General features: G+C 42.0%; 1 long non-coding RNA gene across 1 annotated transcript; it reads left to right on the top strand.

The window, feature by feature from the left end:
* The first annotated feature begins 5,467 nt into the window (after positions 1–5,467).
* Positions 5,468–23,214, top strand: LOC143660539 (uncharacterized). The gene is made up of 3 exons (XR_013164119.1): positions 5,468–5,539; positions 10,469–10,568; positions 23,136–23,214. It is a non-coding gene; the product is annotated as an uncharacterized LOC143660539 (long non-coding RNA).
* The last annotated feature ends 2,150 nt before the right edge of the window (positions 23,215–25,364 follow it).

Raw genomic sequence — 25,364 nt, 5'->3', positions numbered from 1 at the left:
GGCTTAGGGTAAGGTTAGGATTTGGATTCTGTATAGGGTGGGATTCAGATGGTGAGAAACTTATCATAGGTTTGTCTTTGTTGTTGGTTTTGAGGTTGTAGTGGGTTATGGAGAGTGCTAGTGTTAGGTTTAGATAAGGTGAAGGATAGTGTTCCTTGAAGAAAGTCGTTTCAGTCCAAAAGTACATGGAAGTGAACGGATCCTATAAGCCTCTTAGCCTTCAAACAGTATGAGGCAGGGATTTGCATAGCAATTGTTGAGTTTTCTGTGAAAATGCGAGTTTTCACGCAAGACATCTATCAAAATGAATGGAGCCAAAATGTCGCTCAGTTCTACAAACCCGTTCACAGACTTTTACAGCAAGAATAAGGTGAGATAGATATGTTGAACAATGCCGTTTTAACCTAAAAAAGGATGGCCGCGTGTGGACCAGGTACATTTCTCAGTTTCTGAAACCAATTTTGTTAAGGCTAGCACAGTGTCAGGGTTAAGGTTAGGGTTAGGGTTAGAGAAAGGGTTGGGGTCAGGGTTATGTTTCGGGCTGCATTAGGGTACAGGGTCAGAATAAAAGTTGTGCTTAGGATTGGCTTTGGGTTTAGGGTTAGGGTTCGGATGAGGGATTGTGGTAGGGTTGGGTCTAGGTTTAGAGTTAGGGTTAAGGTTAGGGTTAGGCTTAGTGTTGGTGTCAGGGTTAAGTTTAGGGCTGCGATTTGGTGTAGGGTTGGTAAAAAAGTCGAGGGTTGTGTTTAGGGTTGGAACTGGGCTTGGCGTCAGGTGAGGGTTGGTGGTAGAGTTAGGGCTAGGGTTAGGGTTAGGGTTAAGGTTGGGATTAGGGTTAAGTTTAGGGATGCAGTTTGGTGTAGGTTTGGTATAAATTTGAGGGTTGGGTTTAAGGTTGGGGTTGGGGTTAGGTTTCTGGCTAGAGTTGGAGGTAGGGTTGGGTCTAGGGTTAGGGTTAGGTTTAGGGTTAGATTTTGTGTGAGGGTTTGTGCTGAAGTCAGGTATCGGGTCGATTTTCAGATCGGGTTTGGAGATTGGAATTGGTGCTTGCGTGGGTCCTTAGGTGTTTCGGTTTCTGTTTGTGTTTGTGGTGGCGTTAGTGTTACATTTAAATTAAGGGAACGTGAGGATCCCTTGAAATATTGCAATTTTGGTAAAAGATCTTACGCCAGTGAATGGAACCAGGATGATTCTAAGTTTACCAAAGATGTTTAGGTAATGGTTTCCATTGCTGTAGATGAGTGCTCCGCAGAAATGCCATTTTTCTGACAAAATTGCTTGAAAGTGAATGGAGCTGGTAAGTCAATGAGCTCTCAAAACTCATGTGCAGAATGGACTCCTATTTTAGAGGGTAGCATTAGTTTGCAGTGTTCTTTTCCATGAAAAATGTTTGGAAAAATGTGCAGATACAAATATTACTCGGTTTTTGAGACAGATTATGTTCCTGTTTGTGTTAGGCTCCGGGTTAGGTTCAGGGTTAAGGTTCGGCAAGCATTAGTGGTTTGTTGTGAGTTAGAGCTTGGCTTAGGCTAGGGTTAGGATTTGGATTCTACTAGGGTGTGAATAAGATTAGTGAGAAGCTTGGCATAGGTTTGTGTCAGTCGTTGTTTTTGAGGTCGCTGTACATTTACGGGGAGTGCCAGTGTTAGGTTTAGGTTAGGTTAAGGATAGTGTTCTCTGAAGAAAGTACTTTCAGTCCAAAAAGTGCATGGAATTGAATGGATTGAATCAGTCCCTTAGCTTTCAACACAGTATTATGTAATGGATTTGCATAGCAATTATTGAATTTTCTGTGAAAATGCTAGTTTTCACCCAAGACGTGTATCCAAATGAATGGAGCCAGAAAGGTGCTGAGTTCTACAAACCCGTTCACAGACTTTTTTGGCAAGAATAAGGAGAGATATGTTGGACAAAGCCATTTTAACCTAAAAAGAGGATGGTCACATGTAGACTAGGTACATTTCTCAGAAAGGCTAGCTCAGTGTCAGGGTTAAGGTTAGGGTTAGAGTAAGTGTTGGGGTAAGGCTGCATTTGGGGCAGAGTCAGTATAAAGCTGAGGATTGTGCTTAGGGTTGGCTTTAGGTTTGGGGTTAGGGTTTGGGCGAGGGTTTGTGGTAGACTAGGGTCTAGATTTAGGGTTAGGGTTAGTGTTAGGCTTAGTGTTGGTGTTAGGGTTAAGTTTAGGGCTGCAGTTTAGTTTAGGGTTGGTAAAAAGTCGAGGGTTGTGTTTAGGGTTGGAATTGGGCTTAGGGTCAGGTTTCAGGTGAGGGTTGGTGATTGGATTAGGGCTAGGGTAAGGGTTAGGGTTAGGGTAAGTGTTAGGGTTAAGGTTGGGATTAAGGTTGAGTTTAGGACTGTGAATTGGCGTAGGTTGGTATAGATCTGAGTGTTTGGTTTAGGGTTGGTGTGGGGGTTGTGGTTAGGGTTCAGGTTAGGGTTGGTGGTAGGGTTGAGGCTAGGGTTAGTGTTAGGGTAAGGGTTAGAGTTAGGGCTAGGGTTGGTGTTAGGGTTACATTGATGGGTGTGGTTGGGTGCATGGTTGTTATAAATTTGAGGGTTGAGTTTAGGGTTGGTGCTGGGGTTGAGGCTAGGTTTCGGGTTAGGGTTGGAGGTAGGGTTGGTTCTAGGGTTGTTGTTAGGTTTAGATTAGATTTTGTGTGAGGGTTTGCATCTGAAATCAGGCATTTTGTCGATTTTTGGACCGGATTTGGGGGTTGGGATTTGTGCTGGTATGGGTTCCTCAGTGTTTCAGTTTGTTTGTGTTTGTGGTGGTGTTAGTCTCAGTGTTTCAGTTTGTTTGTGTTTGTGGTGGTGTTAGTGTCACATTTAAATTAAGTGAATGTGAGTGTCCACTGAAATATTACAGTTTTGGTAAAAAATCTTACACCAGTGAATGGAACCAGGATGATTCTAAGACTTCCAAACATGTTGAGGTAATGGTGTCCATTGCTGTAGGTGAGTGCTCTGCAGAAACGCTGTCTTTCTCCGACAAAATTGTTTGAAAGTGAATGAGCTGGTAAATCAATGAGCTCTCAAAACACATGTAGAGACTGGTCTCCTATTTTAGTGGGTAGCATTAGTTTGCAGTGGTGTTTTCCTTGAAAAATGCTTGGCAATGCATGCACATATTAATATTACTTGGTTGTAGAGACAGATTATGTTAATGTTCGTGTTAGTTTCAGGATTAGGTTCAGGGATAAGGTTCGGCAAGCATTAGTGGTTGGTTGTGTGTTGGAATTCGCCTTAGGCTAGGGTTAGGATTAGGATTCTGCTTAAGGAGTGATTAAGTTTCATGAGAATCTTGGCATTGATTTGTGTCAGTCCTTGGTTTTGAAGTCACTGTACATTTACGGGGAGTGCTAGTGTAAGGCTTAGGTTAGGTTAAGGATAGTGTTCTCAGAAGAAAGTACTTTCAGTCCAAAAAGTGCATTGTAGTGAATGGATCGAATCAGTCCCTTAGCTTCCTAAACAGTATTATGTAAGGAATTTGTATAGCAATTGTTGTGTTTTCTGTGAAAACGCCAGTTTGCACATAAGACGTGTATCCAAATGAATGGAGCCAAAATGTAGTTCAGTTCCACAAAACCATTCACAGACTTTATCCAGGTGATAGTGTCACATTGAAAGTAAGTGACAGTGAGGGTTCTCTGACATATTGCGGTTTCAGTAAAAAAATGTTGTGCCAGTGAATGGTACCCGGACGATTCTAAGTTTTCCAAACATGCTTATGTAATGGTTTCCATTGCCGTAGGTGAGTGATCTGCAGAAATGCTGTTTTTCTCCGAAAAGAAACTGCTTGAAAGTGAATGGCGCTGGTAAGTCAATGAGCTCTCAAAACACATGTAGAAATTGGCCTCCTATTTTAGTGGGTAGCATTAGATTGCCGTGGTGTTTTCCATGAGAAATGCTTGGAAATGTGTGCGGATATTAGTATTACTCGGTTTTTGAGACAAATTCTGTGTCAAAACACCTGTTCCTGTTAGGCTCAGGATTGGGTTCAAGGTACAGTTTCGGAAAGCCTTTGTGGTCAGTTGTGTGGAATGGTTCGGCTTAGGCTAGAATTAAGATCTGGATTCTGTTTAGGGTATGATTTAGACTTGTGAGAAGCTTGGCGTAGGTTTGTGTCGGTCGTTGGGTTTGAGGTTTTTGTCCACTGACTTGGTGTGCCAGTGTTAATTTTAGGTGAGGGTAAGGGTAGTGTTCTCCGAAGAAAGTGCTTTCAGTTCAAGAAGTGCATGGAAGTGAATGGATCCAATAAGTCCCTCAGCTTTGAACACTAGGTAACCGTCTTGCAGAGCAATTGTTGAGTTTTCTGGGAAAATGCTAGTTTTCAGGCAAGACGTGTATTCCAATCAATGGAGTCAGAATGTCACTCAGTTCTACAAACACTTTCACAGAATTTTTCAGCAAGAATCAGGTGATATCTGTGGGAAAATGCCATTTTAACCTAAAAATAAGTATGGTCGCGTGTGGACCAGGTCCATTTCTCAGTATCGGAAACCCATGATGTGAAAGCTAGCTCAGTGTCAGGGTTAGGGATAGGGTTAGGGTTAGAGTAAGGGTTGGGGCTAGGGTGACATTTCGGGCTGCATTTGGGTGCAGGGTCGGTATAGAGCTGAGGGTTTTGCTTAGGGTTGGCTTTGGCGGTGGGGTTAGAGTTCTGGCTACGGTTCGTGGTAGGGTTGGGTCCAGGTTTAAGGTTGGGTTAGGGTTAGGGTTCGGCTTAGTGTTGGTGTTAGGGTTACATTTAGGGCTGCGATTTGGTGTGTGTTTGGTCAAAAGTCGAGGGTTGTGTTTAGGGTCGGCCTTGGGGTTGGGGTCAGGTTTCGGGCCAGGGTTGGTGGTCGGGTTAGGACTAGGGTTAGGGAATAGGTTAGGGTTAGTGTTAGGGTTAGGGTTGGGATTAGGGTTAAGTTTAGGGCTGCAGTTTGATGTAGGTTTGGTATAAATTTGAGGGTTGGGTGTAGGGTTGTGTCTGGGTTGCGGTTAGGGTTTGGGCTCTTGTTGTTGGTAGGGTTAGGGTTATGTTAAGGGTTAGGGTTAGGGTTAGGGTTGGTGTTAGGGTTAAGTTTAAGGGTGTGGTTGGGTGTAGGGTTGCTCTAAATTTGAGGGTTGATTTTAGGGTTGGTGCTCGGGTTGGGGTTAGGTTTCCGGTTAGGTTTGGAGGTAGGTTTGGGTCTAGGGTTAGGGTTAGGTTTAGGGTTAGATTTAGTTGTATGTTTGGGTTGAAAACAAGGATCGGGTCTATTTTCGGACTGCGTTTGCAAGTTGGGATTTGTGCTGGCATGGGTTCTTCAGTGTTTCGGTTTCTGTTTGTGTTTGTGGGGTCGTTCGTGTCACATTGAAAGTAAGTGACAGTGAGAGTTCTCTGAAATACTGCAGTTCCGGTAAAAAAAAAATGTTAAGCCTCTGAATGGAACCAGGATGAATCTAAGTTTTCCAAACATGCTTATGTAATTATTTCCATTGCCGTAGGTGAGTGCTCTGTAGAAATGCTGTTTTTCTCCGAAAAGAAACTGCTTGAAAGTGAATGGCACTGGTAAGTCAATGAGCTCTCAAAACACATGTGGAAACTGGTCTCCTGTTTCAGATTGGTGAGAAGCTTGGAGTAGGTTTGTGTCGGTCATTGGTTTTGAGGTGGTTGTCACTGATGGGGAGTGCTAGTGTTATGTTTAGGTGAGGTTGAGGTTACTGTTCTCCGAAGAAAGTCCTTTCAGTCCAAGAAATGCATGGAAGTGAATGGATCCAATAAGTCCCTCAGCTTTCAACACAGTATTAGGTAACCGACTTGCAGGCAATTGTTTCTCTTTCTGTTTGTGACCGCGTTAGCATCAGACTTAAGTTACATGAAAGTGAGGATCCTCTGAAATATTGCCGTTTTGGTAAAAAAATCTTGCGCCAGTGAATGGAACCAGGATGATACTAAGGTTTCCAAAGATCTTTAGGCAATGGTTTCCAATGCTGTAGGTGAGTGCTCCGTAGAAATGCCATTTTCCTCCCACAAAATTGCTTGAAAGGAGATGGAGCTGGTATGTCAATGAGCTCTCAAAACACACATACAGACTGGTCCCCTGTTTTAGATTGTAACATTAGTTGGCAGTGGTGTTTTCCACGAAAAATGCTTGGAAATGCTCGGTTTTTTGAGACAGATTATGTTCATGTTTGTGTTAGGCTCAGGGTTAGGTTCAGGGTTAAGGTTCGGCAAGCATTAGTGGTTGGTTGTGAGTTAGAGTTCGGCTTAGGCTAGGGTTAGGATTTGGATTCTGCTTAAGATGTGAGTAATATTGGTGAGAAGCTTGGCGTAGTTTTGTGTCGGTCGTTGGTTTGGAGGTCGTGGTACATTTGCGGGTAGTGCTCGCGTTAGGTTTAGGATAGGTTGAGGATAGTGTTCCCTGAAGAAAGTACTTTCAGTCCAAAAAGCGCATGGAGTGAATGGATCGAATCTGTCCCTTAGCTTTCAATTCATCATTAGGGAAGGAATTTGCATAGCAATTGTTGAGTTTTCTGTGAAAATGCTAGATTTCACGCAAGATGTGTATACAAATGAATGGAGCAAGAATGTCGCTCAGTTCTACAAACCTGTTCACCGAATTTCTCAGCAAGAATAAGGTGAGATACGTTTGACAATGCCATTTTAATATAAAAAAAAAGGTATGGTCGTGTGTGGACCAGGTCCATTTCTCAATTTCTGAAACGAATGATGTGAACGCCAGCTCAGTGTCAGGGTTAGGGTTAAGGTTAGGGTTAGAGTAAGGGTTGGGGTTAGGGTTATGTTTCGCACTGCATTTGTGTACAGGGTCGGTATAAAGCTGAGGGTTGTTCTTAGTGTTGGTGTTGGGTTTGGTGTTACGGTTCGGGCTAGGGTTCGTGGTAGGGTTGGGTCTAGGTTTAGGGTTAGGGTTAGGGTTAGGCTTAGTGTTGGTGTAGGGTTAAGTTTCAGGCTGCGGTTTGTTGTATGTTTGGTAAAAATTCGAGGGTTATCTTTAGGGTTGGCATTGGACTTGGGGTTTGGTTTCGGTTGAGGGTTGGTGGTAGGGTTAGGTCAGGGTTGGGGTAAGGGTTTGGGTTAGAATTGGGATTAGGGTGAAGATTAGGGCTGCGATTTGCTGTAGGTTTGGTGTAAATTTGAGGGTTGTGTTTAGGTTAGGTGTGGGAGTTGCAGTAAGGGTTTAGGCTAGGGTTGGTGGTAGAGTTGGGGCTCAGGTTCAGGTTAGGGTAACAGTTAGGGTTAGGGTTAGGGTTGGTGTTAGGGTTAAGTTTAGGCGTGTGGTTGGGTGTAGGGTGCTGTAAATTTGAGGCTTGACTTTCAGGTTGGTGTTGGTGTTGGGGTTAGGTTTCGGGTTAGGGTTTGAGGTAGGGTTGGGTCTAGGGTTAGGTTTAGGTTTTGGGTTAGATTTCGTGTGAGGGTTTGGGTTGAAGTCAGGCATCGGGTTGGTTTTCAGATAGGGTGTGGAGGTTGGGATTTGTGCTGGAATGAGTTCCTCAGTGTTTCAGTTTCTGTTTGTGTTTGCGGCTGCATTAGCGTCAGACTTAAGTGAAAGTGAGGGTCCTCTACAATATTGCAGTTTTGGTAAAAAATCTTACGCCAGTGAATGGAACCAGGATGATACTAAGGTTTCCAAAAATCTTTAGGTAATGGTTTCCATTGCTGTAGGTGAGCGCGTGCAGAAATGCCGTTTTTCTACGAAATAATTGCTTGAAAGGGGATGGAGCTGGTAAGTCAATGAGCTCTCAAAACACATGTACAGACTGGTCCCTTATTTTAGTGGGTAGCATTAGTTGGCAATGTTGTTTTCCACGAAAAATGCTTGGAAATGCTAGGTTTTTGAGATAGATTGTGTTCATGTTCGTGTTAGACTCAGGGTTAAGTTCAGGGTTAAGGTTCGGCAAGAATTAGTGGTTGGTTGTGGTTTAGAGTTCGGTTTAGGCTAGAGTTAGGATTTGGATTCTGCTTAGGGTGTGAGTAAGATTGGTGAGAAGCTTGGCGTAGGTTTGTGTTGGTCGTTGGTTTGGAGGTCGTGGCACATTTATGGGTAGCGCTCGTGTTAGGTTTAGGATAGGTTGAGGATAGTGTTCCCTGAAGAAAGTACTTTCAGTCCAAAAAGCGCATGGAGTGAATGGATCGAATCTGTCCCTTAGCTTTCAATACATCATTAGGGAAGGGATTTGCATAGCAGTTGTTGAGTTTTCTTTAAAAATTCTAGTTTTCACGCAAGATGTGTATACAAACGAATGGAGCAAGAATGTCGCTCAGTTCTACACACCCGTTCACCGAATTTCTCAGCAAGAATAAGGTGAGAATCGTTCGACAATGCCTTTTTAACCTATAAAAAGGTATGGTCGCGTGTGGACCAGGCCCATTTCTCAATTTCTGAAACGAATGATGTGAATGCCAGCTCAGTGTCAGGGTTAGGGTTAGGGTTAGAGTTAGAGTAAGAGTTGGGGTTAGGGTTACACTTCGTGCTGCGTTTGGTTGCAGAGTCGGTATAAAGCTGAGGGTTATGCTTATTGGTAGGCGTTGTGTTTGGTGTTACTGTTCCAGCTAGGGTTCGTGGTAGGGTTGGGTCTAGGTTTAGGGTTAGGGTTAGGCTCAGTGTTGGTGTTAGGTTTAAGTTTAGGGCTGCAGTTTGGTGTATGGTTGGTAAAAATTCGAGGGTTGTCTTTAGGGTTGGCATTGGACTTGGGGTTAGGTTTCAGGTGAGGGTTGGTGGTAGGGTTAGGGCTAGGATTAGGTTTAGGATTAGTGTTAGAGTTTGGGTTAGGGTTGGGATTAGGGTGAAGTTTAGGGCTGCAGTTTGCTGTAGGTTTGGTGTAAATTTGAGGGTTGGGTTTAGGTTAGGTGTGGGGGTTGCAGTTACGGTTTGGGTTAGGGTGGTGGTAGTGTTGGGGCTTGGGTTCGGGTTAGGGTAAGGGTTAGGGTTAGGGTTAGGGTTAGGGTTGGTGTTAGGGTTAAGTTTAGGCGTGTGGTTGGGTGTAATGTTGCTACAAATTTGAAGCTTCACTTTGGGTTGGGGTTGGTGTTGGGGTTAGGTTTTGGGTTAGGGTTGGAGGTAGGGTTGGGTGTAGGGTTAGGTTTAGGTTTGGGGTTAGATTTCGTGTGAGGGGTTGGGTTGAAGTCAGGCATCGGGTCGATTTTCAGGTCGGGTTTGGAGGTTGGGATTTGTGCTGGTATGGTTTCCTCGGTGTTTCAGTTTCTGTTTCTGTTTGTGGCCGCGTTAGCGTCAGACCTAAGTTAAGTGAAAGTGAGGGTCCTCTGCAATATTGCAGTTTTGGTTAAAAATCCTGCGCCAGTGAATGGAACCAGGATGATACTAAGGTTTCCAAACATCTTTAGGTAATGGTTTCCATTGCTGTAGGTGAGCGCGTGCAGAAATGCCGTTTTTTATGAAATAATTGCTTGAAAGGGGATGGAGCTGGTAAGTCAATGAGCTCTCAAAACACATGTACAGACTGGTCCCTTATTTTAGTGGGTAGCATTAGTTGGTGATGTTGTTTTCCACGAAAAATGCTTGGAAATGCTAGGTTTTTGAGATAGATTGTGTTCATGTTCGTGTTAGACTCAGGGTTAAGTTCAGGGTTAAGGTTCGGCAAGAATTAGTGGTTGGTTGTGGTTTAGAGTTCGGCTTAGGCTAGAGTTAGGATTTGGATTCTGCTTAGGGTGTGAGTAAGATTGGTGAGAAGCTTGGCGTAGGTTTGTGTCGGTCCTTGGTTTGGAGGTCATTGTACATTTACGGGTAGTGCTCGTGTTAGGTTTAGGGTAGGTTGAGGATACCATTCCCTGAAGATAGTACTTTCGGTCCAAAAAGCGCATGGAAGTGAATGGATTGAATCAGTCCCTTAGCTTTCAGTACATTATTAGGGAAGGGATTTGCATAGCAATTGTTGAGTTTTCTGTTCTCCCTGCTGAACCACCGTAGCCTGTCCAGATGATAATGATTAAGGAGTCATATTCCTTTTTGTTGTCTGGGATACTGAAATAGACAAAATGGAATACCTGAAATCCCTAAGCTATAATTCAGCTGCTCTGATATCTGAAAATTATTGTAAAAGCCCCTATCTTGTCCCTTTGTTACTGTGAGAGATGGATTTCAGGTATTTCCCTCTAGACACTCCAATACACCATAGACTATAAAAGGATATCCATATAATGCATAAGAATAACCTCCAAGATAACCTCTTAACTTTGTTAGAAATCTCTCAGCTACTGAGACTTTATTTTCTCTCATTTCTCTCTTCCCCCTTTTGGTCAAGAAGGATTTCTCAGCCCCATGATGCCAGGTCCCGGCTTATCCCGGGACCAGTTGCCAGGAAAATTTATACTCCTGGTAAATCTAGTCATGTTCCCACTTCAAAAATACAAAATACAAAGCCATCAGGGAGCCACAATTCTGGGGTCATGGATGATGGACCTTATACCCACCGAATCTGCATTTATGAGCCCACACCAATTCAACAATCTCCTCCACAGGAGCAGATTGGAAAAGTGAAAGTAAACACAGCAAAAACAGATTGACAAAGTGAAAATCAACACAGATCAGAAGAGAAAATATACAATTACCTAGCACAGGGTAAGTCTTAACTTTAAAATCACCTTCAAACAAATTTGCCTAATGTCTGCTGATGGCAGAAGCCTCACCCAGAACCTTCAGCCCAGCCCTCCATGGAAATCCCTGGGCAGGTGACAGGTATGGAGCTGGGGGATCCAGGAAAGTTCTGCATCTGACAGCACATGGATCAGGGCTGCATGTCAAAGCAGCATAGTGGTCCCTTTGCAGCCACCAAATTGATACTGCAAGTATGGCTCTTCCATAGAATGGCCTTCCTTGCCTGAAGCTACAAAGGAAAAGCATGTCTCTCAGGTTGTAGGTGATTTATTGCAAGTGCACCTTGCAAGGAACTGGGGGACTCTTCCCTAAACCAGTTCAAAGTGGGGATATGAGTTAAAGTTTTTATAGGTAAAGGGAGGGGGTAGGGGTCATGTCCCACGCAGTGAGGGAGGGCAATGAGTTCACCTGCCAAATTAACTTAGAGAGAGGCCACATCTGAACAACATAAGATGCCGTGTCCTGGTTCATACTTAAAAGTCAGGTCCCACATTGCAAGGTAGATTTATTCCCCTGGGAGTCATGTCCCATGTAGAGGAGTAGGCAATGAGTTCACTTGCTAAATTGGCATACAAAGAGAGGCCACATCTGAGCATCAAAAGAGGTTCTCTGGGGTGACTCTTAGGCATAAATTATAGGTAGGGTTAGCCTATCCTTTGCAAGAATAAGTTTCATAGGGGTCAGCCCCAAGATTGAGGGCTCAGCTTATTGATTTGGTTGTTCCCACTGCTTGTGAGAATATGAGGAATTCTTCAAATGAGGAAGTTGAATATTTCATCCTTTCTTCCCAGTTCCCCAAGGAGACTTTGCAAATACTTCTTTATTTACTGCCCAAATTACACTGGGATATATCAGGGCATCACACTAACCTGGACAAACCAACAAGATCTCATGCCCTATTCAAGATTCCATGTACTTATGATATTCAACTAAACAGGCCATACAAGTTAAATTAGGTAATGCGCTACGCAAAATTTAAATTTTGCATCATATAAGCATCTCTCCCTTTGGTCTTACACAGAAGTTGATGTATTTAAATATGGATGATATCTTTTACCCCGTATTCTGATCTACCTTAGGTCTATCCAGATTAGCTTCATTCATATCTCTAGTCGAGGTCTGTTCTCTTTTTCAACTTCTTAAACAGTTCCTATATGAGGTGGTGCTGACTTTCATAGCTTCAGAGCTCTAATTCTGAGTCTCAGGTGTCACATAAATACCTGAAGTTTCTGGGAATGACCAGATTATATACAAACAGCTCAGAATCTCAGAATTTAGAAACAACAGTTACAGCTCTTGAATATATATAACCACTGTAAGAGTTTACAATCTAGGGCCCTTTGCAATAGGCCCCCATCTGATAACCCATGCTCTCAACTTCAAATTCACTGATTATTTATATTACAGTTAGTCCATATGAGTGAGGCATGATAATATTTGTCTTTTTGTTTCTGACATTGCATTCAACATACTGTCCTTAATTTTCATTCACCTAGTTGCATGCCTCACAACTTCATTCCTTCTTGAGGCCACTCAGTAGTCTGTTGTATGTATACATCATAGCTCCTTTCCTCAGTTGTTATTCTCTTAGGCCACTTTCATATATTGTGAATCAGGAACACTTCTGCCATAAACACCAGCGTGCAAATGTCCATTCATGTCCCCACACTCAGCTCCTCCAGGCAATGGGGTTGCAGAATCTCCTGGCAACTATTCCATCCCTAGCCTCCTCTGGAACCACTACACTGGCCTCCAAGGGGCTGCACCTCTCAATTTCCCTACTGACAGTGAACACGTACATCTCTTTCTCCACATTTTCTCTAGCACTCCACAGGGTGTTCTTGATGCCACCATGTTATCTTATTCCTGTAAGCAGATCTGAGAATGTCTGGTTAATGTTCTAAGAACTAAATATAAAGAGTAGATTTCTAAGCTCAGCTAGGATAAGCATATTTTGCAACTATTAAGGGTTTTTTTAATGACAACATATTGCAAGTCTGTTGCTGAGATTCAGGTTGAAATGAATTGATAAAAAGAAAGGTTTGGGGGAAAAGCTCCAAATGAATCCTAGACTTTATTTCCCTTAAAACTGTTGGCCTCAACCTGAGGTGATTTTGCCCCCCAGGGGACATTTGATAATATCAGGAGACAGTTTTGGTTGCCATAACTAGGGAAGAGGATGTTACCGACACCTAGCGGGTAGAGGCCAGGGATATTGCTATAAATTCCGCAATGTGTATAGTCCCTACTACAAAGGATTATCAGGTCCAAAATGTCAATAATGCCGGCTACCATCGAGAAGCCTTGCCTTAAAGGTTGTTCTAAACATCATCTTCAATTTAAAAGTTTGAGATGTTGCATAAGTTCAACTGTGTTACCACAAAGAATTGGGGGATTTACTAAGTAGAAGAACTGTATTAGCTAGGGTTCTCTAGAGAACAGAATCAGCAGGAAATATCCATAGATAGAAAATTTATAAAAGTGTCTCACAAAACTGTGGTAATTCAGAGTCCAGGGTCTATAAAGGCAGCCTGCCAGCTGGCAACTGATAATGGTTCTCAACAAACTTTCAGGAGAGGCTGGCTGGGCAACCATGGAAATGTAAGGGTCCAAGGTCTGTAGGGCAGGCTGTGAAGCTGGCAACTCCAGCAAAAGATCTGGACGAACTCCACAGGAGAGGTTCACCAGCTGAAGCCAGAAAAGTGACTGTCTCTTCTGAATCCTCCTTAAAAGCCTTCTGGTGATTAGATTAAACGTCGCTCATTGCAGAAGACACTCCCCATAGCTGATTACAAACACAATCAGTGTGGATGCAGTCAATGTAATCATGATTTAAGCCCATGAAATGTCCTCATAGCAACAGACAGCTCAGCACTTGCCCAACCAGACGACCAGGCACTACCACCTGGCCAAGTTGACACATGAACCTGACCATGACAAGAACATTAATGATTATCAATTCGGAGGTCCAAATCTTAGTCAACAATACTATTTTGCAAATTTAAACCACATTCTAAAACAACACTACATGTTTTGGAAAGAGACTGGAAATAAATGGATTCACTGCCAACATGTCCTTTAATTCAAAAGTCTAGGATGGGAAGATGGCGGCTTAGTAAGACGCGCGGATCTTAGTTTCTTCTCCAGGACACCTACTAGGGGAGTAGAAACGATACAGAAAGCGCCCAAAGCCACAACAGAGATAAAAAAGACAGCGTACCCCATCCTGGAACGGCTGGCTGGCTGAGAGAAGCAGCTCGGGTGAGATCGCCGAGGCGCGCGGGCCTTACCGGGCGGGGTGGCAAGCAGCCGGAGTTACTCCCTTCCCCCTTCCCGGGCCGGCTGGGAGAATTGGAGAGGTGGTCCCCTGAAACCAAGGCGACTGGCGCCCACACCACGCGCAGCCCCTGGACCAACTGAGAGAATTGGATCGGAAACCCCCAGGCCGCGGAGAACGGTGACCCCGTGACTCCCGGGGAACGTGCACTCTCTCGGGCGGGCCGCTGCCGCTGGCGCCCTCCCGCCACGCGTGTTGCCCAGGGCCGACTAGGAAATTCGGACGGGCTCTTTCCCTGGCTGCGGCGACCAGCAACCCTCCCTGCGTTCGGACCCCGGGCCGGCTCAAGCCGCTTCGGCTAGCGAACCCCCAGGACGGCGAGAGTTTTCCAAAGTTTAAGGTCCCACAGCACCTTTTACTGGTGGGACCCGCAGACAAACGTGTGCCACGAGCGCCACCTACTGGGCAGGATAAGAAAAACAGAACCCAGAGATTTCACAGAAAAATATTACAACCTTGCTGGGTCCAACACCAAGAGAAATCTGAATAAATGCCCAGACGCCAGCAGCAGAAGATAACTGTCCACGCTCAAAAGATTGAGAATATGGCTCAGTCAAAGGAACAAACCAATAGCTCAAATGAGACACAAGAGCTGAGACAACTAATGCTGAATATACGAACAGAAATGGAAAACCTCTTCAAAAATGAAATCGATAAATTGAGGGAGGACATGAAGAGGACATGGGCTGAACATAAAGAAGAAATAGAAAAACTGAAAAAACAAATCGCAGAACTTATGGAAGTGAAGGATAAAGTAGCAAACATAGAAAAAATAATAGATAGCTACAATGATAGATTTAAAGAGACAGAAGATAGAATTAGTGATTTGGAGGATGGAACATCTGAATTCCAAAAAGAAACAGAAACTATAGGGAAAAGAATGGAAAAATTTGAACAGGGTATCAGGGAACTCAAGGACAATATGAACCGCACAAATATACGTGTTGTGGGTGTCCCAGAAGGAGAAGAGAAGGGAAAAGGAGGAGAAAAACTAATGGAAGAAATTATCACTGAAAATTTCCCAACTCTTATGAAAGACCTAAAATTACAGATCCAAGAAGTGCAGCGCACCCCAAAGAGATTAGACACAAATAGGCGTTCTCCAAGACACTTACTAGTTAGAATGTCAGAGGTCAAAGAGAAAGAGAAGATCTTGAAAGCAGCAAGAGAAAAACAATCCATTACATACAAGGGAAACCCAATAAGACTTTGTGTAGATTTCTCAGCAGAAACCATGGAAGCTAGAAGACAGTGGGATGATATATTTAAAATACTAAAAGAGAAAAACTGCCAACCAAGACTCCTATATCCAGCAAAATTATCCTTCAAAAATGAGGGAGAAATTGGGCGGGCCGCGGTGGCTCAGCGGGCAAAGTGCTTGCCTGCTATGCCGGAGGACCTCGGTTCGATTCCCGGCCCCAGCCCATGTAACAAAAACGGAGAAACAGAATACAATAAAACAAGAAAATGTTTAAAGATGTTTCCCTTTCTTCCTTCCTTCCTTCCTTCTATCCTTCCTTCCTTCTCTCTGTCTTTCCTTAAAAAAAAAAAAAAATGAGGGAGAAATTAAAACATTCTCAGACAAAAAGTCACTGAAAGAATTTGTGACCAAGAGACCAGCTCTGCAAGAAATACTAAAGGGAGCACTAGAGTCAGATACAAAAAGACAGAAGAGAGAGATATGGAAAAGAGTGTAGAAAGAAGGAAAATCAGATATGATATATATAATACAAAAGGCAAAATGTTAGAGGAAAATATTATCCAAACAGTAATAACACTAAATGTCAATGGACTGAATTCCCCAATCAAAAGACATAGATTGGCAGAATGGATTAAAAAACAGGATCCTTCTATATGCTGTCTACAGGAAACACATCTTAGACCCAAAGATAAACATAGGTTGAAAGTGAAAGGTTGGGAAAAGATATTTCATGCAAATAACAACCAGAAAAGAGCAGGACTGGCTATACTAATATCCAACAAATTAGACTTCAAATGTAAAACAGTTAAAAGAGACAAAGAAGGACACTATATACTAATAAAAGGAACAATTAAACAAGAAGACATAACAATCATAAATATTTACGCACCGAATCAGAATGCCCCAAAATACGTGAGGAATATACTGCAAACACTGAAAAGGGAAATAGACTCATATACCATAATAGTTGGAGACTTCAACTCACCACTCTCATCAAGGGACAGAACATCTAGACAGAGGATCAACAAAGAAATAGAGAATCTGAATATTACTATAAATGAACTAGACTTAATAGACATTTATAGGACATTACATCCCACAACAGCAGGATATACCTTTTTCTCAAGTGCTCATGGATCATTCTCAAAGATAGACCATATGCTGGGTCACAAAGCAAGTCTTAACAAATTTAAAAAGATTGAAATATTACACAACACTTTCTCGGACCATAAAGGAATGATGTTGGAAATCAATAATAGGCAGAGTGCCAGAAAATTCACAAATACGTGGAGGTTCAACAACACACTCCTAAACAACGACTGGGTCAAAGAAGAAATTGCAAGAGAAATTAGCAAATACCTCGAGGCGAATGAAAATGAAAACACAACATATCAAAACTTATGGGACGCAGCAAAGGCAGTGCTAAGAGGGAAATTTATTGCTCTAAATGCCTATATCAGAAAAGAAGAAAAGGCAAAAATTCAGGAATTAACTATCCATTTGGAAGAACTGGAGAAAGAACAGCAAGCTAACCCCAAAGCAAGCAAAAGGAAAGAAATAACAAAGATTAGAGCACAAATAAATGAAATTGAAAACATGAAAACAATAGAGAAAATCAATAAGGCCAGAAGTTGGTTCTATGAGAAAATCAATAAGATTGATGGGCCCTTAGCAAGATTGACAAAAAGAAGAAGAGAGAGGATGCAAATAAATAAGATCAGAAATGGAAGAGGAGACATAACTACTGACCTCACAGAAATAAAGGAGGTAATAACAGGATACTATGAACAACTTTACGCTAATAAATACAACAATTTAGAGGAAATGGACGGGTTCCTGGAAAGACATGAACGACCAACTTTGACTCAAGAAGACATAGATGACCTCAACAAACCAATCACAAGTAAAGAAATTGAATTAGTCATTCAAAAGCTTCCTAAAAAGAAAAGTCCAGGACCAGATGGCTTCACATGTGAATTCTACCAAACGTTCCAGAAAGAATTAGTACCAATTCTCTTCAAACTCTTCAAAAAAATCGAAGTGGAGGGAAAACTACCTAATTCATTCTATGAAGCCAACATCACCCTCATACCAAAACCAGGCAAAGATATTACAAAAAAAGAAAACTACAGACCAATCTCTCTAATGAATACAGATGCAAAAATCCTCAATAAAATTCTAGCAAATCGTATCCAACAACACATTAAAAGAATTATACATCATGACCAAGTAGGATTCATTCCAGGTATGCAAGGATGGTTCAACATAAGAAAATCAATTAATGTAATACACCATATCAACAAATCAAAGCAGAAAAATCACATGATCATCTCAATTGATGCAGAGAAGGCATTCGACAAGATTCAACATCCTTTCCTGTTGAAAACACTTCAAAAGATAGGAATACAAGGGAACTTCCTTAAAATGATAGAGGGAATATATGAAAAACCCACAGCTAATATCATCCTCAATGGGGAAAAATTGAAAACTTTCCCCCTAAGATCAGGAACAAGACAAGGATGTCCACTATCACCACTATTATTCAACATTGTGTTGGAGGTTCTAGCCAGAGCAATTAGACAAGAAAAAGAAATACAAGGCATCAAAATTGGAAAGGAAGAAGTAAAACTATCACTGTTTGCAGACGATATGATACTATACGTCGAAAACCCGGAAAAATCCACAACAAAACTACTAGAGCTAATAAGCGAGTACAGCAAAGTAGCAGGTTACAAGATCAACATTCAAAAATCTGTAGCATTTCTATACACTAGTAATGAACAAGCTGAGGGGGAAATCAAGAAACGAATCCCATTTACAATTGCAACTAAAAGAATAAAATACCTAGGAATAAATTTAACTAAAGAGACAAAAAACCTATATAAAGAAAACTACAAAAAACTGCTAAAAGAAATCACAGAAGACCTAAATAGATGGAAGGGCATACCGTGTTCATGGATTGGAAGACTAAATATAGTTAAGATGTCAATCCTACCTAAATTGATTTACAGATTCAATGCAATACCAATCAAAATCCCAACAACTTATTTTTCAGAAATAGAAAAACCAATAAGCAAATTTATCTGGAAGGGCAGGGTGCCCCGAATTGCTAAAAACATCTTGAGGAAAAAAAACGAAGCTGGAGGTCTCGCGCTGCCTGACTTTAAGGCATATTATGAAGCCACAGTGGTCAAAACAGCATGGTATTGGCATAAAGATAGATATATCGACCAATGGAATCGAATAGAGTGCTCAGATATAGACCCTCTCATCTATGGACATTTGATCTTTGATAAGGCAGTCAAGCCAACTCACCTGGGACAGAGCAGTCTCTTCAATAAATGGTGCCTAGAGAACTGGATATCCATATGCAAAAGAATGAAAGAAGACCCATCTCTCACACCCTATACAAAAGTTAACTCAAAATGGATCAAAGATCTAAACATTAGGTCTAAGACCATAAAACAGTTAGAGGAAAATGTTGGGAGATATCTTATGGATCTTACAACTGGAGGCGGTTTTATGGACCTTAAACCTAAAGCAAGAGCACTGAAGAAGGAAATAAATAAATGGGAACTCCTCAAAATTAAACACTTTTGTGCATCAAAGAACTTCATCAAGAAAGTAGAAAGACAGCCTTCACAATGGGAGACAATATTTGGAAATGATATATCAGATAAAGGTCTAGTATCCAGAATTTATAAAGAGATTGTTCATCTCAACAACAAAAAGACAGCCAACCCAATTACAAAATGGGAAAAAGACTTGAACAGACACCTCTCAGAAGAGGAAATACGGATGGCCAAGAGGCACATGAAGAGATGCTCAATGTCCCTGGCCATTAGAGAAATGCAAATCAAAACCACAATGAGATATCATCTCACACCCACCAGAATGGCCATTATCAACAAAACAGAAAATGACAAGTGCTGGAGAGGATGCGGAGAAAGAGGCACACTTATCCACTGTTGGTGGGAATGTCAAAGGGTGCAACCACTGTGGAAGGCAGTTTGGCGGTTCCTCAAAAAGCTGAATATAGAATTGCCATACGACCCAGCAATACCATTGCTAGGTATCTACTCAAAGGACTTAAGGGCAAAGACACAAACGGACATTTGCACACCAATGTTTATAGCAGCATTATTTACAATTGCAAAGAGATGGAAACAGCCAAAATCTCCATCAACAGAAGAGTGGCTAAACAAACTGTGGTATATACATACGATGGAATATTATGCAGCTTTAAGACAAGATAAACTTATGAACCATGTAATAACATGGATGGACCTAGAGAATATTATGCTGAGTGAATCCAGCCAAAAACTAAAGGACAAATACTGTATGGTCCCACTGATGTGAACGGACATTCGAGAATAAACTTGAAATATGTCATTGGTAACAGAGTTCAGCAGGAGTTAGAAACAGGGTAAGACAATGGGTAATTGAAGCTGAAGGGATACAGACTGTGCAACAGGACTAGATACAAAAACTCAAAAATGGACAGCACAATAATACCTAATTGTAAAGTAATCATGTTAAAACACTGAATGAAGCTGCATCTGAGCTATAGGTTTTTGTTTTGTTTTGTTTTGTTTTGTTTTGATTTTACTATTATTACTTTTATTTTTTTCTCTATATTAACATTCTATATCTTTTTCGGTTATGTTGCTAGTTCTTCTAAACCAATGCAAATGTACTAAGAAATGATGATCATGCATCTATGTGATGATGTTAAGAATTAATGATTGCATGTGTAGAATGGTATGATCTCTAAATGTTGGGTTAATTTCTTTTTTTCCGTTAATTAAAAAAAAAAAAGAAAAAAGAGAAGGGATAATTGGAGATGAAGGGATACAGACTGTACAACGGGACTGGATATAAAAACTCAGAAATGGACAGCACAATACTACCCAATTGTAATGCAATTATGTTAAAACACTGAATGAAGCTGCATGTGAGGTATAGGTTTTTTGTTTTTGTTTTTTTTGTTTTTTTTCTTTCTATTATTGTTTTAATTCTTATTCTGTTGTCTTTTTATTTCTTTTTCTAAATTGATGCAAATGTACTAAGAAATGATGAATATGCAACTATGTGATGTTATTAAGAATTACTGATTGTACATGTAGATTGGAATGATTTCTAATTGTTTTGTTAATTCTTTTTTTAATTAATAAAAAAAAATACATGAAAAAAAAATCCCTAAAAAAAAAAAAAAAAAAAAAAGTCTAGGATGTAGCTTAGATTCAGCTATTTCACCACAAAGAATTGGGGAGAAATTTATTAGGCAGACGGGGAGAAAGGATACAAATAAATAAATATTATGAGGAGGTGTGAGGGACCAAATCCTGGCTATGTAATTTGGAGAAATTCTCACCCAGGTCCAAAAAAAGGCATATAAGCAATGTTGTGACAGTTAGTTTTAAAGGTCGGATGCGGTGAGGTGTCCATCGCTGGAGGAAGGGACATAGGAAAATGTGAAGAATAGGAATATTCTACCACAGCAAGAAGCAATGAACTAGACTTACACCTAGAAACATAAATAGATCTTAAAAACATGGTGCTGAATGGGATTAAAAAAAAAAGACGAAGACAGTAAAAAAAAAAAGAATGAGGCCACTGATTCTTGATTTAATTTAATTAATTGATTGAAATTAAACACACATGCCCATAGAGCAGCTAGAAATAAAAACCTAAAATTGTTGAATTATAAACCATACCCAGCTCTGAAATCTGTTCTACAACTAATTGTTGTGAGATACTTTGAAATGTATTGCTTTTATGTTTATATGTTTTTAAAGAGAAGGAGGAGCATAACAAAGAAGACAGGACTTAACAAATGAGTATGACTGCTGAATCATTATATTGATATTTCTGTTGGTCTCCAGTGTCTTGGAGCAGCTAGAAGAAGAAACAAAAAATTGTGAAACTATAACCCATACCAAACTTTAATATCTGTTCTATAACTGTTTGTTAAAATGTACTTGGAAATTTATTGCTTTTTTGTATATATGTTATATTTCACAATTGAAAAAAATGTTAAAAAAAATACATGCCCACAAAACAATGCTGCATGTTTTCAAGAATATTCACAAATAGGATTCACAAATCTTATTCATAGCACAAACCTTGCGGTTGGACTCTTGGGAATTAGCTACCACTGCCACCAGGTGGTAGCATTTCAAAATTGAAACAATTCCATTCTTTTTTAAAGATACAATTTATATACTATAAAAATGCACAGAGGGTGGCCAGGAGGTGGCGCTGCCGGGTAGTGGAAGGGGTGAGGCTGGATTTGTGAAGTTAACCTTGGAGGGGGAATCAGGAATCTTGAAGTTACCCCTCAGCCACATCCACGGAGCGCGGTAGCCACTATGGCCACCATGGGGAAAATGCTCTCCTGTGCTGGAAGCTTGGTTACAGCACTTCACAAAAATTGCCGCATCAATTATATCCAGCAGCTGCTTTTATCCCCTTTTCATTTTTTGACTTTTATTTATTTATTTTTACATGGGCAGGCACCAGGAGCTGAACCCCGGTCTCCAGCATGGCAGGCAAGAACTCTGCCTGCTGAGCCACCGTGGCCCTCCCTGTATCCCCTTTTTAGAAATGAGGAAATTAAATCAGCACTCAGAGAGGAAAAGGAAATGGCTCAGGGTCACACAGCTGCTAAGTGGAAGAGCCACGATCAAACCCACGTCTGCCTGCCCCATGGCCTCTGCTTTTTCCATTCTGTCAGTGCCTGTCTTCAGCCTCTCCCCTCCTCAGAAGGTCCTAATTTCCTCGTAGGGCTTTGGAATTCCAGTGGGGGAGTTCCACTTGGACAATGTCAAGAGGAGGAGTCCCTGATGAGGGTCTGAGGACCCTCCTCAAGGTTGGGAAGGAAGAGGTGAGCAGGTGACCACAGCAGAACCACACCCACCATAGACGGAGGGCAGCAGTGGTCATTGGGTTGGTAGCTCCAGAGTTGGGCAGGAAGCAATCATCAGGGAGGGGCAGACAAGCCCTGAGGCCTCACCTGTTAACTGGTTTAGAGCAAATATCTATTAAACTCTTTGGAGCAGAATCAGACCCCTCCCTTACCTGCCTCAACCACAGACCATAGGTTGCTGATGGCTCTGCCCTCTCAGCTAGCAGGAAGGGAAGGCACTGCCTCTAGAGGGTATGCACCACCACCAGGGGCATACTGGGGATGCGAGGGAAGGGTCATGGGAAGAAATGAATTTCCAGGACTCCTTGGGCCCCTTAGTGAGGACTTTAGCCACTTGGGCTCTTAGGTCCTGTCTTTTGTCAACACATCTCTACTTTTCTGGTCAAAAAATGGACCCATAACTCTAACTAGTCTTTTATGAGGTCCAGTCATTCATTTCTTGGGCCTAATTCTTCAGATTTTCATCCAATTTTTTGTGCAGCGCTGGTAACAGGCACTGTCATGTCCCATCCCACCATTCCTGTGCGTACCTGCAACTTCCATCTGCATTTCTGCAACTCTTTGCTCTAGGGCTTTCTCTGGATGCCCAGAGACACAAGAGGGCACACTTTGTTGATTCCCTTCCCTTCCTGCACTCTTCCCCACTCCCCTACCAGTGCTTCCTGGGATTATTTCCAAAAAGAAAAAAACCTACTTAGAACCTAATATGCTTTTCTCAAGGTCTGCTCTTGGGTGAGTCCACCCGAAGACAAGTTTTACTCTTGTCTTACTGGAAAAGTCTTACTCTGCTTAAGATGGCAAGAGTGTGTTTCTGTTGCTTGCATTCCAAGGACTGTATCAAAATTATTAGTGGTCTGGGATTGCATCATCATTGCACCTGCCATGATAACTTCTGATCTTTTTAAAAATCATCAGAGTTCTGGAAGGGGGGGAAGAGAGTCTCATGAGCTTTTGTCCTAAGCTCTTTCCTCTGTATGCTCAGAGGGCTTGGGTCTCTAGCTGTGTCTATGAATGCCTATGAATGCTTAGAGGGCACACGGCTCTAACAGCATATCTCTTGTACAGTCCCACTCCTGCAGAGAGGACTGATCTGAAAATTCCAGGTTGTTGGTGGTGACTAAGCCAGGAGCAGTCCATGCAGGAGAGAAGGTAGGTAACCAAGCTGCTGCCTATGAACCCAGTGGATAGGTTTGGGGGGCATTTGGAGATGAAGCCTCACATCTAGGTCCTTAGGGAGATGCTGGGTTCTTGGATGCACAACCAGGTGGGCCAAGAACTAATAGAAAGTGTGGTTGCTATAATAGAGTGCCTACCTCTCTTCCCACCTACATGGACCAGTACAAACAGTGAATAGCTGGGCCCCCTGGACCCACTGGAGCCTAGAGTGGTCCTCAAGCTCCCTGAAGCTCTGGAGCCCAGCAGACCAATAATCTGGAGTTGGGTTCCATCCAGCCCTGGAAGTATTCATATAGTCAACCACATGTGCCAGGCCCTGTGTAGGATTTGGAGGATATGCCATGAATCAGATGTCCCCCAGCGCTTCTCTGTAAAAAGCATGGGAAGTAGTCACATAAGCAAGAAAGGCCAGGAAACCTTACAGTTCTGCTGGGACAGATGTCTGTACAGATGTGGGGCACAAACTGGGAGGGCTAGAAGCGCTCCAGGGGATCCCAAGGGGGAGCGTGCCAGGCAGAGGGAGCAGCATGAGCAAAGGCTTGGAGGCATGAAAGCCTGGCAGGTGGTTCTGTCTGATGCAGTGAAGGTCAAGTGGCCAGAGATGAAGTTACAGAGCCTGGCACAGGCCAAGTCATGGAGGAACCTGGCATACCTTGGCATAGAAGTTGTCAATAAGAAGCTATTGAATAATGTTAAGCCAAAGGATGATGTGTTCATTTTTTTAGGCTTTTCTTTTTTTTTTTAATTTTAAAAATTGAGGTGAAATTGATGTAATGTAAAATTATTCATTATATATTTTTTCTTTAAAAAAATTTTATTGGCAACATGAATACAACATAGAATTTCCCATTTTAGCCACTTGCAAATATAAAATTCAGTGATGTTAATTACATTCACAATGTTGAACAACCATCACCACCATCCATTACTAAAGCTACTTCATTGCCCCAAACAGAAACTTTGTACCCATTAAACATTAACTCCCCACTCCCCACCTTCAAATACACACACCGTAACTTACACTCTACTTTCTGTCTCTCTGAATTTGCATATCCCAATTACTTTACAAAGGGAAATCATACAATAGCTGTCCTTTTGTGCCTGGCTTATTTCACTCTACATGATGTTTTCAAGTTCACCCATATGGTGGCGTGCATCAGAACTCCATTCCTTTTTATGGCTAAATAACAATCCACTGTATGTAGGTACCACATTTTGTTTATCCATTCATCCATTAATGGACACTTGTGTTGCTTCCACCTTATGGCTCTTGGAAATAATGCTGCAATGAACATTGGTATACAAATGTCTGTTCACGATCCTGCTTTCAGTTCTTTGGGGTATTTAATACGGTAATTTTTGCATTTCACTACAATTGCTATAGAAGAAGAATGAAGCATGAGCTGGAAGGAGGAGAGACTGAAAGCAGGAAGACAATATGAGTAATAAAGGCATGAGGTAATGGTGGCCTGAACTAGAGTTTTGATAGAAGAAATGTAGAAGAGGTAATAGAAATGACAGATGGTGAGGCCATAAGATCAGTAGGACCTGATTTCTTGGAGGCAGAGGTGAAGGAGAAGTCCAGGACGATGCCTGTGTCTAACCAGGCAACTGGTTGATGTGGCGTTGTCTACCTGAATGGGGGAGATGGCAGGACAGCAGCTCCGGGTGGATAGGATATGCCACTTTGACTTTTGGAAGTGTAGAGTGAGGGGTCCGTAGGATGTCAGGGTGGAAATGTATCTTTATCACTGCCCTGCCCACAGTGCTTTATAATATACCCACTGAAGTGTCCATCCTTCACTTGTGAATTATAAGCTCTTTGAGCATGGAATCTGTGTCTCCCCCATCTCTGTAGTCTCAGAACTGGCACGATGACTGACACCTAAAGATAAATGCCCATCAATGTCAATTGAATGGAAGGATGAATGCTCTCAAGAAGGGTTGGCCCAGTCCATTCCCATCGCTAAGTCCTCCCTGGAGTGGAGGGAGGGGAGACACTTTCTTCCTAATGCCATCCCTGTGGGGGACCTGCAGTTCTAGACTGAGCAGAATGGGGAATGGGCGGACCCAGGAGATGGAGTGAGGTGGCTGAGGATCCTAGGACAGGACTGTGGG

This window comes from Tamandua tetradactyla, chromosome 2 (genome assembly GCF_023851605.1).
Source record: "Tamandua tetradactyla isolate mTamTet1 chromosome 2, mTamTet1.pri, whole genome shotgun sequence".
NCBI classification, from domain to species: domain Eukaryota; kingdom Metazoa; phylum Chordata; class Mammalia; order Pilosa; family Myrmecophagidae; genus Tamandua; species Tamandua tetradactyla.
The sequence above is the reverse complement of the archived record's forward strand: the minus strand, read 5'-3'. Positions and strand labels throughout refer to the sequence as shown.